This window comes from Ailuropoda melanoleuca, chromosome 5 (assembly GCF_002007445.2).
Source record: "Ailuropoda melanoleuca isolate Jingjing chromosome 5, ASM200744v2, whole genome shotgun sequence".
Classification (NCBI taxonomy): domain Eukaryota; kingdom Metazoa; phylum Chordata; class Mammalia; order Carnivora; family Ursidae; genus Ailuropoda; species Ailuropoda melanoleuca.
In genome coordinates, this window is record NC_048222.1 from 47591875 (window position 1) to 47605881 (window position 14007).

Below are 14007 nucleotides of genomic sequence, written 5' to 3' on the forward strand. Positions count from 1 at the left end.
TCTTAATAGACAGCTCCCTCTCCCTAAACCTGGACAGAAACTTTTATTTTTTTAAAGATTTTATTTATTTATTTGTCAGGGAGAGAGAGCGAGCGAGCAAGAGAGCACAAGCAGGGGGAGCGGCAGGCAGAGGAGCCCGACGTGGGACTCAGTCCCAGGACCCTGGGATCATGACCCAGCCGAAGGCAGGCACTTAGCTGACTGAGCTACCCAAGCACCCCTAGATGAGTCATCCTTGCAAGAAATGTACTGGGCTAGCACATTTGGGGATGGAAATGGCATATGGTTATGAGGGAGACCTGGGAGAAATCTGGCTAAGTCACCAAAGGAGGGAATGTTTATAAGGCCTTACACAGCCTCTAAGACATTGGGCATTCTCATACCAAAATGTCCTTCTCTGGACACCTTAGGTCAATGGCAAGTGAATCTTACCTGACACACCCTGATATTTCTTTCCAATTGTACATAACCCCAGCAACCCAGAAGTCCCTCAACTGTCCTAAGGGGAGTGGGGCGGGGGTTCCAGTACCAAAAGTACTATTATAATAATATTTTTTAAAACAACGTAAAGAAATAAATCAAAATACAAATAGTGGCAATGGGTACATTTGTATTCCACTTTTCCTTATTTTCAAAATACTGTAATAAGTATGCTATTTTCACAATGACAAAAATCTAAATATAGACTTTTTGAATAAAAGAATGAACCAATGAACAAAAATAAAACAAAACAAAAAAACAGAAATTGCCCATGTACAGTTATCAAAACCAAGAGACAAGCCTGATTCTGGGTTAGAAGATATTCTATGGTTTAGTTAAAATAAGCTGATGGGCTTTTTTTTTTTTTTTTTACCGTGGTTAAAAACAGGTAACACAAGATTTATCATCTTTAAAAAATGTAAGTGTGCAGTACAGTAGTGTTAACTTTATATCTCTAGATATAAAGATCTCTAGAACTTTTTCATCTTCCCAAATTAAAACTCTATCCTTATCAAACAACAACTCCCATTTTCCTGTGAATTATTCCCCAAGCCCCATTCCCTCGTGGGCACATCATAAGGGTTGAGCCCAGTACGTTCGCTGAAGCCTTCATCAAAGCCCTGGATTGCCCTTATGCTGGGAATCAGGCCTTGTACACAGGTCCAGTGCCTGCCATCACTGGGAGCACAGCATTCCAAAAGTCTTAGGTTCTAGTGATAGTGTGAATCCCTCCACAGGGTCCCAAGGCGACTATTTCTAATGCCTTTCGTGAAAATGGCATTGATTCTACTTTGCAAGACTTGCTTTCTTTCCCCTCTGCTGAGGTGAGGAGTGGCTGTATTGCTGACCCATTAAAAGAAACAAACAAACAAACAAAACTTCGAAATGCTCAAAACATTGATGGTGGCTGCCAGCAAGTGCAGGGATTGCTACATAACCGATGAGATCCAGGAAGTCTGTAACATACATGTGGGCTCCTTCGGGTTCAGATGGATTCACAAATGGACTGGCATCATCGGAACCCCTAGGACCCAAGGAACGGCCACTGATGTGGCTTTAATCCAGTCTCCATACCTTAGAACAATGCTAACGTTTTTAGAAGAACCCTTGCAGAGACAGATTGGATTTTGTTCCCATCTATTAATAACAGCCATTTTGAAATACTATTTAAATCTTCTATTGTTATTTGAACTTTTCATGGACTGTGTCTCCCCAGCTGAGCTACTTTGGGGCAACAGGGACGTTCTACCACAGGCATCTGTAACCCCCACCCCCACCCCGTGAAGCCCAGCATGGCACCTATCACAGACACTCATAAATATTCATTCGTTGTTTGTTTTTCTAATTTGGTAAGGCCCATCGTTTTAATTATTGAGTTGCTCTGCCCAGATGACATATCGATTGCTGACTCAAGGTCCCCTCCAGCTGTGAGCTTGGCAGACTCCTTCAGGTTGCCCTGCAGTGTGCACGGGCACCCACACCAAAAAAGAAGTGTCTTAATATTACTTTTAGGGTGTTTTATTATGCTCAACAGCTATATTTGGCAACTTTCTTTCTAGCATTAGAGAAGACACATCACCACATGTTAAAAAGGGAATCTGCCAGGGGCAACAGCTAGAACAGAAAAAAAATATTACTAAAAGCTTCTGTAAACTTTCTACCTACTAAATTACCTACACCCCCAGATGCACCAAGGACCATTGAAAGGAAGGCACGACTGCCTTCTGTCTGCAGACAGAACTCTAGTTGTGATTTCTGGGTTCTACCCTACATGCATTTCTACTGAAAAGCTAAGGATTTGGCCATGGAAGAAAGATCCAGCCTCCAGCTTCTGCCCTTTTTCTCATACACAGCAGGAGGGGGCTGGACTTCCCTGCTGCACACAGGAGTCTATGAGAGACTCTTTTATTTGGAGTAACAACTTGACTTCAGTGCATTAATTTTATAACTATTTTAGAGAGAGCAGGGGAGGACTCCTGAGCTCTTCCAGAGATAATTAAAAATGGGGAAAAAAGAAATCTGAAATCAACAACAAACAAGCTGAAGGCACCAGGGGTTTCTGAATAACATCTTCCCGGTTAAACAATTTTAAGAATTCCATAATGTGAAAGCAGCCCCCACACATTCTCTCCCACATAAACACGCTTTGTATGTGAGCCCCGCTCGGCTAAGCAGCAGAATCTCTAGCCTTCACTTCTGTAGCTACTTTTTCCAGAGAAGATGTCATCTGCACAAAAGCATTCTCTTAAGAATGAGAAAAAAGCTGACCACCAGCCAGCAAGCGCAGGCACGCCTTGAGCAGAAATACTGTCATTCCAACAATCTCAACAACTCACCACCCTAAAATCTGATGACTGACTTCAAATGCCAATTTTGCTTTAACAGAGACTGAAAAATTCAGGCCTTTTGATGTCTGTCGACCAGCACATTCCCAGGAACTTTCCTGGTGGGGCAGGAAGGAAACCAAATAAGCCATTTTAGTATCGCTGCTATGTTCTTAAAATACCGAGAACCACTGAGCCATGGTGGTGGAAGGGGGACCCACAGAGGACCACCGGATAATAAAAACAAAAACAAAAACATTGTTTTGTCTTTTTTTCACCTGCTTTTATACTAAAAATGCATGGAACATAAAACCACAGCCCAGAAGTCAAAAAGTAAAGTATCACATACAGAGAGAGGGATGAAAGCAGAAGAGTTATTAAGAGAGAGGAACGGGCAGAAGGAGAAACCAGGGGTGCCTGGGTGGCACAGCAGTTAAGCGCCTGCCTTCGGCTCAGGGCGTGATCCCTGCGTTGTGGGATCAAGCCCCACATCGGGCTCCTCCGCTATGAGCCTGCTTCTTCCTCTCCCACTCCCCCTGCTTGTGTTCCCTCTCTCGCTGGCTGTCTCTCTCTCTGTCAAATAAATAAATAAAATCTTTAAAAAAAAAAAAAAAAAAAAGAAGGAGAAATCAGGGAGGAGGAGGGAAAGAGTGAAGGCAGAAAGGCAGTGCGGCCGGCCGGGCGAGCAGAGGAGGGAGAGGCAGCTAGACAATGAAGAGGAGAGAAACAGGTGGTCCGAGGGCTCCCAGGGAGGATGCGAGCCTGAGAAACTGCTCCTCACACATGCAGCTGCTCATTTGGGGTGTGAAGAAATAGATGGGCCATTTTTAATATGCTATGTTAGGTTTCTCTACTTTTTATTTTTTTAATAATCAAATGTGCCATGTCTTTGTCTTGACACATATACACAAGGTTCAGGTGTCATCAGGGGAAAATCACTTACTCCGTTTACAACACTTTAGGACCTTTTCGAATGACCTGTCGTTTTGCTAAAAGGCCCTATTTTGCACCCCCATCTACCTGACTCCTGGAGTACGGCATGGGTCTCACACCCCCCATCACGTACCAGATGCTAGCCGACAGCTCTAAGATCATCCCGTGCGGTTCGCTAGATGATTTAATCAAGGAAATGAGTCCAGTCAGCAAATACTCATGGAGCCTCTACCGTGTGGAACAAGACACAGCTCCCGCACTCCAGAACGTCAAGTCAACAAAACAGGCAGGCCAGCAGGCAAGAGGAGAGAGGCTGGTACCTGCCTCGCCGCTGGGCTGAGTTCAGGACCGGTGTGAACTGGGTCATCGAGAAAAGCATTTGAGTTGGGCATTCAAAAGGATGAGTTAAGGAAACACAGGGCGGCATGAGGAAGGGCGGAGGGAAGGCAAAGCAGAGGAAGCGCTGACTAGTGAAAATTCCCGGCACAGGTTCCTGCTGGAGGGCCGCTGGGATCGTGTGCAGAGGCATCGACTCCTGAAACAGGAGGGAGGCAGGAGGAACAGAAAGGAGGTGAGCAATTGAGGGAGACTGTGCAGGGAGCACCTCAACACTCAACGGCCAACCTCATGTGGGAGGGTGGCAAGGAAAAGTTAGAATGACCCCAGCTGAGAGGGGTACACTGTCACCTTGTGGTGTCACCTCCTTAAATCCACCATAAGAAGCAGCAGGCAAACCCCAGTTAAAGGATCCTGTACAAAATAACGGCCCTCACCCTTCCAAAGTGTCAAGGCCGTGAACAACAAAGAGCAACTCAGGAACCATCCAGACGAAGGGAGACTAGAGAGGCACAACAACTAACGGAGCAAAAGATTTAAAGATTCTTTTTCTCCTCTTTTACTAGAAAGGACATTATTAGGGCTATTGGTGACACGCGAATAAGGTCTGTACGTCAGAAAACAGCACAGAATCAATGACGATGTCTCAATTTTAGATGCTTGTTATGCAAGAAAATGTCCTTGTTGTTTTAAGAAATAACACTGAAGTACTGGGGGAGGTAGATAAAGGGGCACCATGTCTACAAATTAACTCTGAAATGGCTCTGAAAAACTACAACAACGTGTGTGTGTGTGTGTGTGTGTGTGTGTGTGTGTGTAGAGAGAGAGAGCATGAAAGAGAGGATAAAGCAAGTGGGGCAAATAGTTAATATTTATAGAATTTGGGTTAAAGATGCAAATTATTTAATTATTCTTACAACTTTTCTGTAAATCTGAATTATTTCAAAATAAAAAGCTAGAAAGGGAAAGTGATTTAAGGAAGCCAGGGTGAAGAACTGTTTAGAGACTAAATAGTCGGGCTTCTGGGAATCAGATTTCAAATGGGATCTGGGAGATGGCAGGCTCAAAATGCAAATCTGAAGGCCTCTGGAGGTCTAGGGAAAGCCTAGTGAAAGCAGGCTCTCAGGTCAGATTGCGGGAATTCCTTTCCTGGGTCTGCTCCTTCACAACCGGTCACTGACTCAAGTTCTTCTCATTTCTCTCTGCTTCAAGTTCTTCAATCTGAATAACAGGAATGATGGGAGTATGTGCCTCACAGAGGTGGGGCGGGGATCAAAGGACAGGATACAAGTGAATCGTGGCACCCAGTAAGGCATAGGGCAACCACCCAATGACAACTAATGTCAGCTCCAAGGTGAGTTGACAGCTGGGACAGAGAGAAGGCAGGAGGTCAGCAGAGGAAGAGACAAAGGCCAAGGCCAGGACACGACAGAATCCCACATTTGGAAGCAGGTGGAAATAGGAGACAAATGATGTTGGAGTTGCATGTGGATAACCAGTGACACAGAGACAAGGAAAGAGAGAGATCTGGGCAGCAGACGGCAGATCAAGGAGGGAAAGACAGAGTAAAGGCCTCCACTCTGCAACCAGGACACCGCTGCGGGAGCTCTACAAGAAAGCAGTTTCAGCACAAAGGTGAGGGTGGGGCCAGACAAGTGAGTGGGCAGTCAAAGGAGGGAAACATGGAGACGGCGGAACACAGCCGCAGGGCGCACCACCGCTGCTAGACACGGCAGCCATCGCCCCGTGTGCTCTTGAAACTAATGTAAAATTAACAAAAGCTTGGGGCGCCTGGGTGGCTCAGCTAGTTAAGTGTCTGCCTTTGGCTCAGGTCATGATCGCAGGGTCCTGGGATCCAGCCCTACGTCTGTCCAGCTACCTTCTCAGTGGGGAGTCTGCTTCTCCCTCTGCTTCTGCCCCTGCTCACATGTGCGCTCGCGCTCTCTCTCTCTCTCAAACAAATAAATAAAAGCCTTTTTTTTTTTTTAAAGATTTTATTTATTTATGCGACAGAGATAGAGACAGCCAGCGAGAGAGGGAACACAAGCAGGGGGGAGAGGGAGAGGAAGAAGCAGGCTCACAGCAGAAGAGCCTGATGTGGGTCGATCCCAGAACGCCGGGATCACGCCCTGAGCCGAAGGCAGACGCTTAACCGCTGTGCCACCCAGGCGCCCCAATAAAAGCCTTTTTTTAAAAAAAATTAACAAAAACGAGAAATTGACTTCCTCGGTCACATTAGCCACATTTCACCTGCTCAGTAGTCACATTGTGGCTAGTGACAATCATACTGGACAGCACAGGTACAAAATATTTCCATCATCACAGAAAGTTCTAGTGGACAGAGCTGGGACCCTAGCACAGTTTCTTTTATTATGAGAAAGATGACTTGCGTACATGGTGGGGTGACAGTTGGGCAGAATAAGGAAGGACCAAAGAAACTGAAGAAAGGGAATAACAGAGCAAGTTCCCACATGTGGCAAGAAGGAAAGGAAAAAGTCCAGAGAATGGACAGTGTGCAGTATATGTGGGTTAATTATGGGGAGGGGACTTGTAGACATTTTTTTCCCCTCAGAGAAAGAGGAAATAAAGAAGGACAAAGATGGGTAAAGAAAAATGTTTGGGGGGGCGCCTGGGTGGCTCAGTCGGTTAAGCGTCTGCTTAGGCAGGGGTCATGAGACAGGAGTCCCAGGATCAAGCCCCACAGGGCAGGCTCCCTGCTCAGCTGGGATTCTGCTTCTCCCTCTGCCCCTCACCCTGCTTGTGCTCTCTCTCTCGAATAAATAAATAAAATCTTAAAAAAAAAAAAAGAAAGAAAAATGTTTGGGGTGGCGAGGTGGGTACAATGAGAGCTTACATTGAGGCAGAGGACAGTAAACCAGGACGTGGACATCCGCCACCTCTTCAGTGAAAAAAGGCTATCTGCTGAAAGGAAACTGACTGGAAGTGTAAGGAATGGGAAAATCTGGCACAACCTCTAAAGGAATGCCGTCAAGAGTTAATAAAAGATGGATTTTTTTTTTTCATAGAAAAGCAAGACCTAGGCCAGCATAAATTTGCAATGGAACCAGTCCACAGGTCTTTGTGACTTTCTCCTAGATCACTTGGCAGGCTGGGAGAAGAAAAAGTAGATAATGAGGGTGATTTTGGATGGAGGACTGGAATATGAGAAGCCCAATATGTTAAGAATAAAGATTCCAGGATTCCAGACAGAACTGAAATGGCTGGCAACATCTAGACTCCAAATAGAGAAACGGAGCCCTAAAGGGATTGGAACAGCAAGCAATTAAGGGACCAGAGTCCTCAACAATGGTAAAGTCCAGTGCTGTAAGTGGAAAGAATCAGCTGAGCAGGCTGAAGTCCAGATCTTGAAGGTGGAAAAAATTCCCAAGACAAACCAAGTCCAAAATGTGAGTGGCTGAACTAAAGTGGACATTAAGGGCCTAGGAGTTGATGCTGAAGACCTTGAGGAAGTTCAAGGTCAATGAGAATACAGCCTCCATGTAAACCCCAAAGTCATGGGCAAGAGACAAGGTAGAGAAGAGAACCAAGCTGGTTGCTTGTGTTTATCTGCCTGCTACTTTTTTGTAGCATCAAGGGAAGTGCTTGCCAAACCCGGGTGTACATCAGAATCACCCACAGAACTCTGTTTTCTCTCCCCATCCTCCTTCCTCCTCCTTCTTCTTTTTGGGTTTGTTTTTAAAGTAAGGATTTGTAGGTCTTGCCCATCTTGATGATTCTCATTCGGTGTGTTTGAAAGAGTCTAAACAGCCACATTTTTCATAATACTCCGGGTGACTCTAAGAAGCCACCAGGTTTGGTGAGCACTGATCCAGAACATAAGAAGGAGGGTACGGGGTACCAGCAGACAGCATGACCTTGTACACGGACGACTTTGTTAGTGACCGGTTAATGGTTTGGAAGTAGCACTGAGAAGCAGGAAATCCAATTCCTGCTCCGGTGAGACGGGAGAGGGCTATTCTGAGAGAAATTGTTCACTTAGGCTCTGGTGCTAGGGGAGGGACAGAAGATGGGCTCAGCTGCAGAAAAATGAAAATTCAGGAGTACGGCTGCAGGATTTGAGAAACAAGAGACTGAAAGGCAGGTTTGGACATACACAGGCCAGTGGCCTACAGAGAGAGAAGGAGCATTAGTTTGTCAGCGAGGTTTCCAAGTGTAATGAAGTGTGACTCATTAAAGATTTGTAGGGCTTAGTGGCTGAATTCCTGCAGCAAGGATACTTCTATCTGAATGCGATCAGATTTCTAACATGTAAACCATTAAAGATTATTAAACCATCAGGTAAACAAGGTTACAGAAGCTTATTCATTAACACTGAAAGTGTTTTCTTCCCAACCCACATTTTTATACAGATGAAATCAGATTGGAATGAACATTAAGGGTGGCTTTGGAGCAGAAAGCCAAAAGAGGCAACCCCAAGGACCCATGAGAGGAACAGGGCATTTCCTCCCTTCCCTCTCCTCGGAAGAGAGAAGTTTATGGACTGAGAATACAGAAAGGGGCCTGAGTGTCTTTTTAGCACCAGCAGATGCTAAAAATAGAACAGGTGTCACAGCCTACTGGGTCTCAGGAGTATCTTCCTCACATACACACACTCCATGACAAGGCCCCCACCGCGGACACAATGGGCAAACCCTAGGGATGGTTCTCAGTAAAGAATCTATTTACTTTCACAAACCCAACTCCTATTTAAAGAGCAAGCTGCAAATGTTTGCCCCTGCTTCCCAGAGAGCTGCACTTCTGTGGACTCAAATCATTCTAGCATTATTTCTGGTTACTCCTATGAAATAATTTCTATCATTGACATACACAGACTTTAAGATGAGAGCGTGAGCGCAGCCGGGCACGCGCGCTCACACACGCGCGCGCACCCTCACACACACACAACCTCGTGCATATTGAAGAAATGACTCACTTAATTTGCTGCTGCCTGCCACTATTGGGTTTTGATTTTACCTGTTCAAATACAAAGTTTCCTATGAGATTAACTACAGGAAAGAACAACTTGGGAGGATTAACCCTGATTTTGTTCATGACTTTTAGAGCACCCAAGAGGTTTTAACCTGGGCACCTTGAGAAGCCACTCTCTGGGCCACCCACGGCTTTCTGTCCCTAATCTTCCATAAAACGTTAACATTTCTTGCCACTTTGAGAGCCAATTAATGGAAACCCCTTGTCGAATAAACATGATTAAGTCCTGTATATCCTGCATCTGCAGAACCGTACTTTGGGGCCCTTTCTCAGCTCACAGTGCAATGGTACACCACCACTGTGGAACCGCAAGGAGCCCAAGCCTCTCCTTCTAATGAGAAAGGGGTGGGGGGAGGCAGAGAGGTTAACCTGTCCAAGGTCACTCAGCTCTGACTAGTGGGACGGCTGACTTACCACCACCCCCTGGCAATCTGTGCACCACCCCTGCTCCCCCAGACAGTCCCTCCCGGCTTCTGTTGGTTTGCTAGCACGCAACTCCCCCCGGCCCCCGCAAAAATGCAATGCCAGTTGCGTTCCGTGCCCAACTTCATCCCCTCGCGTCAGCATGCAGTTAACCCTCTCGCCGGCAGCACGTCACATGGGCCACGCGCAGCTCTCTCTCCGTCCCCCAAGCCTATCTCCCCGCCGGCTGCCCCAAGGTCACCGGCCGTCCCAGGGAGCTCCCGCCGCCGGGGAGCGGGGCACGTCCGGCCGGGGGCCCGGGGCGCGGCACTCACCGGCGCGGGGGGCGGGCGCCGCCGCGGCTGCCCATGTCCTCGCCGGCGCGGCTGGGTGCGNCGCGTTGCCTGGACGCGGTTGCCGTGGCAGCCCGAGCTGGAGGCTTTCCCCGCGCACCCGCGCCCAGCCTGGCGGCGCCGCCCCTCCTCCCTCCGCGTTCCCACACCCAAAATAGCCTCTCCTCGTCGCTGCTGTTTCCCACAGAGCTCTCATCCAAGCGGCTCGGAGTTGGCGGGCGGGGATTTCGCTTATTGGAAAATAAATCCTGTTGTAGGGCTGGTTGACTTGAAGGGAGAGGTGTTGAAATGGTGCCTGATTAGGATAATAGCCATGGTGCTTGCACTGTAATTCTCTTCCGAGCCCTCACATTCCTTATTTACTAAGCCTCTTTTCCACAAGAAAGCGTTATTTATCTCCCCGCCACCCCCTTCCAGATTGGGGAGAAGCTATTTTATGAGGCCCCCGTCTGGTAAGCTGCTCGCGCGCTGACGCCCCACCTGTGCAGGTGAACTTAGCCTCGCGGCTGCCAAGTGCCATTTAATGAATGGCCTTGTCAGCCCCCGCTGGGTCCAAGGATTGTGCTGCGCCGCAACAGACACGACGCAAGAAGGAACTGCCGCCACCCCTCTTCTTGACATCTCTTCCTCCTCCCTTCTCCCTCATTCCTTTCCCAGGGCGTCCTAACTCTTTCCACCTTCTCTCAATTTCGATTCTAAGCAGGATGCACAAGCCGATCCACTCAATTTTGCTTCCTCTGGGTGGGCGGGATTTAAACAGAGTTGGGGACCCCCACCTTTCCCTGCCTCACCGCCTCCGGTTCGTATCACTTTCGTGTCGCTAGTATTTACCCAGTACAGGCATTCCTGTCTGTCTCTCCCACCAGTCTGAGTCCCTCCAACCCCGGGAATGGAGCATGAGGTGGTAGAAAGACCCTGGGTTGTGGAGTCAGCCTGAGCTATTTTGGAATCCTCCCTTCATCAGTTTGGAATCCTCCCTTTTGTGCGGTCTTGGGAATTTTGTGGCTGTTTCCACACTTATAAAACAGGATAATACCCCTCCACCCACACACACATACACACACCAAGGGGTAATAATAGATGGTAATACTCATTCGGTCAACAATACTGGATGCCTGTCCAATTCTAGAATCTATGCCTAGCTCTAAGACACAATGGTGAAGAAGAAAAAGACAGGGCTGTCTGCTCTCCTAGAGCTTACAGCCTGAGACAAGTAATGAAACAATCACAGACATATGTGAAACTGCCATTGTGATAAGAAGAGTCCATGGCCTTGAGATCTATGATATGGAGATCTAACAGCATCCCTTTGTGGCTGCAAAGGCTCAATGATTATTGTTTCCTTAGGTTCCCACTGCCTGGCACATGGTACACATTCAAATGTAAATATATATTGAATTGAATCCTATGTCATAGTGATAACAGTATCACTCAGTTTCCCAGTGACTTTCATATGTAACTTGTCACTATGTCCGAAAGGGTGTGCAGGTATTCCTGGAGAGTGTCCATTCAAACCCAGAACCCACCATCGAGAGTCCTGAGAAAGGTTCAAAATGTTTCTTGCCTGTCCCCATTGGGTTGCCTTCCAGTGTGTAAGGCATGCATCTCAGATGGGCACATGAAAGTTCTCTCGGTCTCACTTCCACTCTCTGCTTACTATTCCACTCTCTTCCTTGGTTCCAGCTCCATCCTGCCACTCCTTTTATCAGAACCTCGGGGTACCCACCCCTGTCTTCCTAGAAGGTGGACAGTGGACGCTTATGTTCCTCAGAGTAGAGCACCTATAAACCAGGAAAAAACTCCCTGCAGCTGCTTCTGCTGGCCTACAAAGCATAATTTTGATGCTCTTTTGCTGCAAGTCTCCCTCACTCTCAAGGATAAAGAAGGGATGGGGTTGGAATGGGAAGGGCTACTGGCTATATATATATATATATATATATATATATACACATATATATCCTTCTATTTAGCCCGACTTTAATTTCCTTCTTAAAAATCATACCAGGGGCACCTGGGTAGTGCAGTCAGTTAAGTGTCTGACTTGTTTTTCTTTTCTTTTCTTTTCTTTTCTTTTCTTTTCTTTTCTTTTCTTTTCTTTTTAAGAGCAGAGAGAGAGCGTGCACAAGAGCCATGGGGAGAGGCAGAGGGAGAAGCAGACTCCCCGCTGAGCAGGGAGCCCAACACAAGGCTGGATCCTAGGACCCTGGGACCATGACCTGAGCAGAAGGCAGACACTTAACGACTGAGCCACCCAGGCATCCCAGTAGGCTACATTTCAAAGAACTATCTATGCAGAATCATTGACCATGACTCATTACAGGAAATAGATTTTTTTTTTGCATAACTTTAATTAAAAAACTATGATTTATCACAAATTACTTTATACTGGCAAAGATTACCAGTAATAGTTTCATTAAAGAGAACAATTTTATAAAGTTGATGGCTGTCGTACTATTCATCAACCAGTCATTAAATACAAAAAGCTTGGGCAGTGTATATTGTGATAGACACTATGGAGATTTTTTTTTTTTTAGCTATTTATTGCACAGCTGATTTCTGGTCCTACCTGTGTCTCAGCACCACCACTAATCATGAAGATATGAGGTACAGGGCATCTATGAGGCCAGCAGGCATGCACATCTAGGTAAAGGTCAAGTGCTTGCATAGGTCAAAAGCGGTATTTGTGAAAAGACTAGTATATAGTTAGGCCAATAATGCGGTGAGCCCTGCAGGATAGAGAAAGAGTTAGCATTTATCTCAGAGTCAGCAATTCTCAACTGAGGCTTGAAATTCAGTGAGGTGTCAAGATCCATTGTGAGATGTGTCACGTGGTGTCACACAGTTCTTCACTAATAAAAAGGTGTCCAAGAATTGACCTGCAAGGAATAGTCCTATATAGGGACCAGAAAGAGGAAGACGGTTCCCACAAAGCGAACATGAGGAAAAACCAGAGGAAGGATAGGGACAATGTCAGAGATGCTGCATGTGGAAAAGTTTAAGGCGACAAGTCTTACAGAAAGCCAAGGAAATTTAGTGAACGGAAGGTCGCTGGTGATCTCCATAATTATTTTTTCATTATGAGATTGCTATGAGTTAAGAAAAGACAGACTACTGGAGAAATGCAAGAGCCGGCATCGGTCACTTTTTAGAGAAGTTGGCAGTTTAGGGAAGATGAGAAATACAGTCAGTAGGCTTTTAGTGCCAAGTGAACATATTCAAGATAGGAGAAAAAAGTCTCTGCGTTTATATATACACCGTTGCAGTCATGAAGAAATGGAGAACACAATACAGCATTTTGTCTAACTCAATCAATTCTACCATTAGGTTCATCACCACCATATCCATTTCCTTTTTTTACTTTAAGATTTTATTTTTAAGTAATCTCTAGGCTCAACGTAGAGCTCGAACTCACAACCCCACGATTGAGAGTTGCACACTCTGCCAACTGAGCCAGCCAGGCACCCCATTCCCTTTTTTTTTTTAAGATTTTATTTATTTATTTGACAGAGAGAGACAGCAAGAGAGGGAACACAAGCAGGGGGAGTGTGAGAGGGAGAAGCAGGCCTCCCGCCGAGCAGGGAGCCCAATGCGGGGTTCGATCCCAGAACGCTGGGATCATGACCTGCGCTGAAGGCAGACGCTTAATGGCTGAGCCACCCAGGCGTCCCCCATTCTCTTTTTTTAAATGTATCATCAAATAAGAGAAATCTTACATAGAGCAAAGATGGGGTTCAGAACTTAGGACTCTATTTTCTTAATAACCAACTAAAAATTTAGTTTAACAACCAGTTAACACAATATATATTATTCTTCACGGCTTTTCTTTGTTGATAATAGTAACATCTTAGAACTAAGGAAATCCCATTTTTACTCTTTTATGTGTAAAAATAATGGATTTTTCATGTTTTAAGTAAATTCTAATTGACTTACTTGTTTTTCCTAGTAGTTGCCCTTCAGGTGTTGGCTAATTCTCCCAAAAATGATGTTTTGCTTATGAATTTGTTGGTGAATCAATCTCACAAGGATTTGTAAAAGTAACTATAATTAAGGTAAAACCAACAGAGAAGGCATAAAATTTTGGAAGATTCTTCTTAGAAGTGTTAACTTAGGAAATCTTATTTTTTTTTTAAGATTTTATTTATTTATTTGAGAGAGAGAGAAAGACCGTGAGCAAGCAGAGTGGCCCGGGG

The 14007-nt window shown here is 45.8% G+C and overlaps 1 protein-coding gene across 4 annotated transcripts in view; it reads right to left on the bottom strand.

The window, feature by feature from the left end:
- FAM81A (family with sequence similarity 81 member A) overlaps window positions 1–9859 on the bottom strand; it is an 80997-nt gene extending 71138 nt beyond the window's left edge. For all 4 annotated transcript variants that reach the window (XM_034660905.1, XM_034660904.1, XM_034660907.1 and 1 more), the window contains exon 1: window positions 9800–9859. The gene's annotated coding sequence lies outside the window, so the exon portion shown is untranslated. The remainder of the gene's footprint in view (window positions 1–9799) is intronic.
- Between the last annotated feature and the right edge of the window lie 4148 nt (window positions 9860–14007).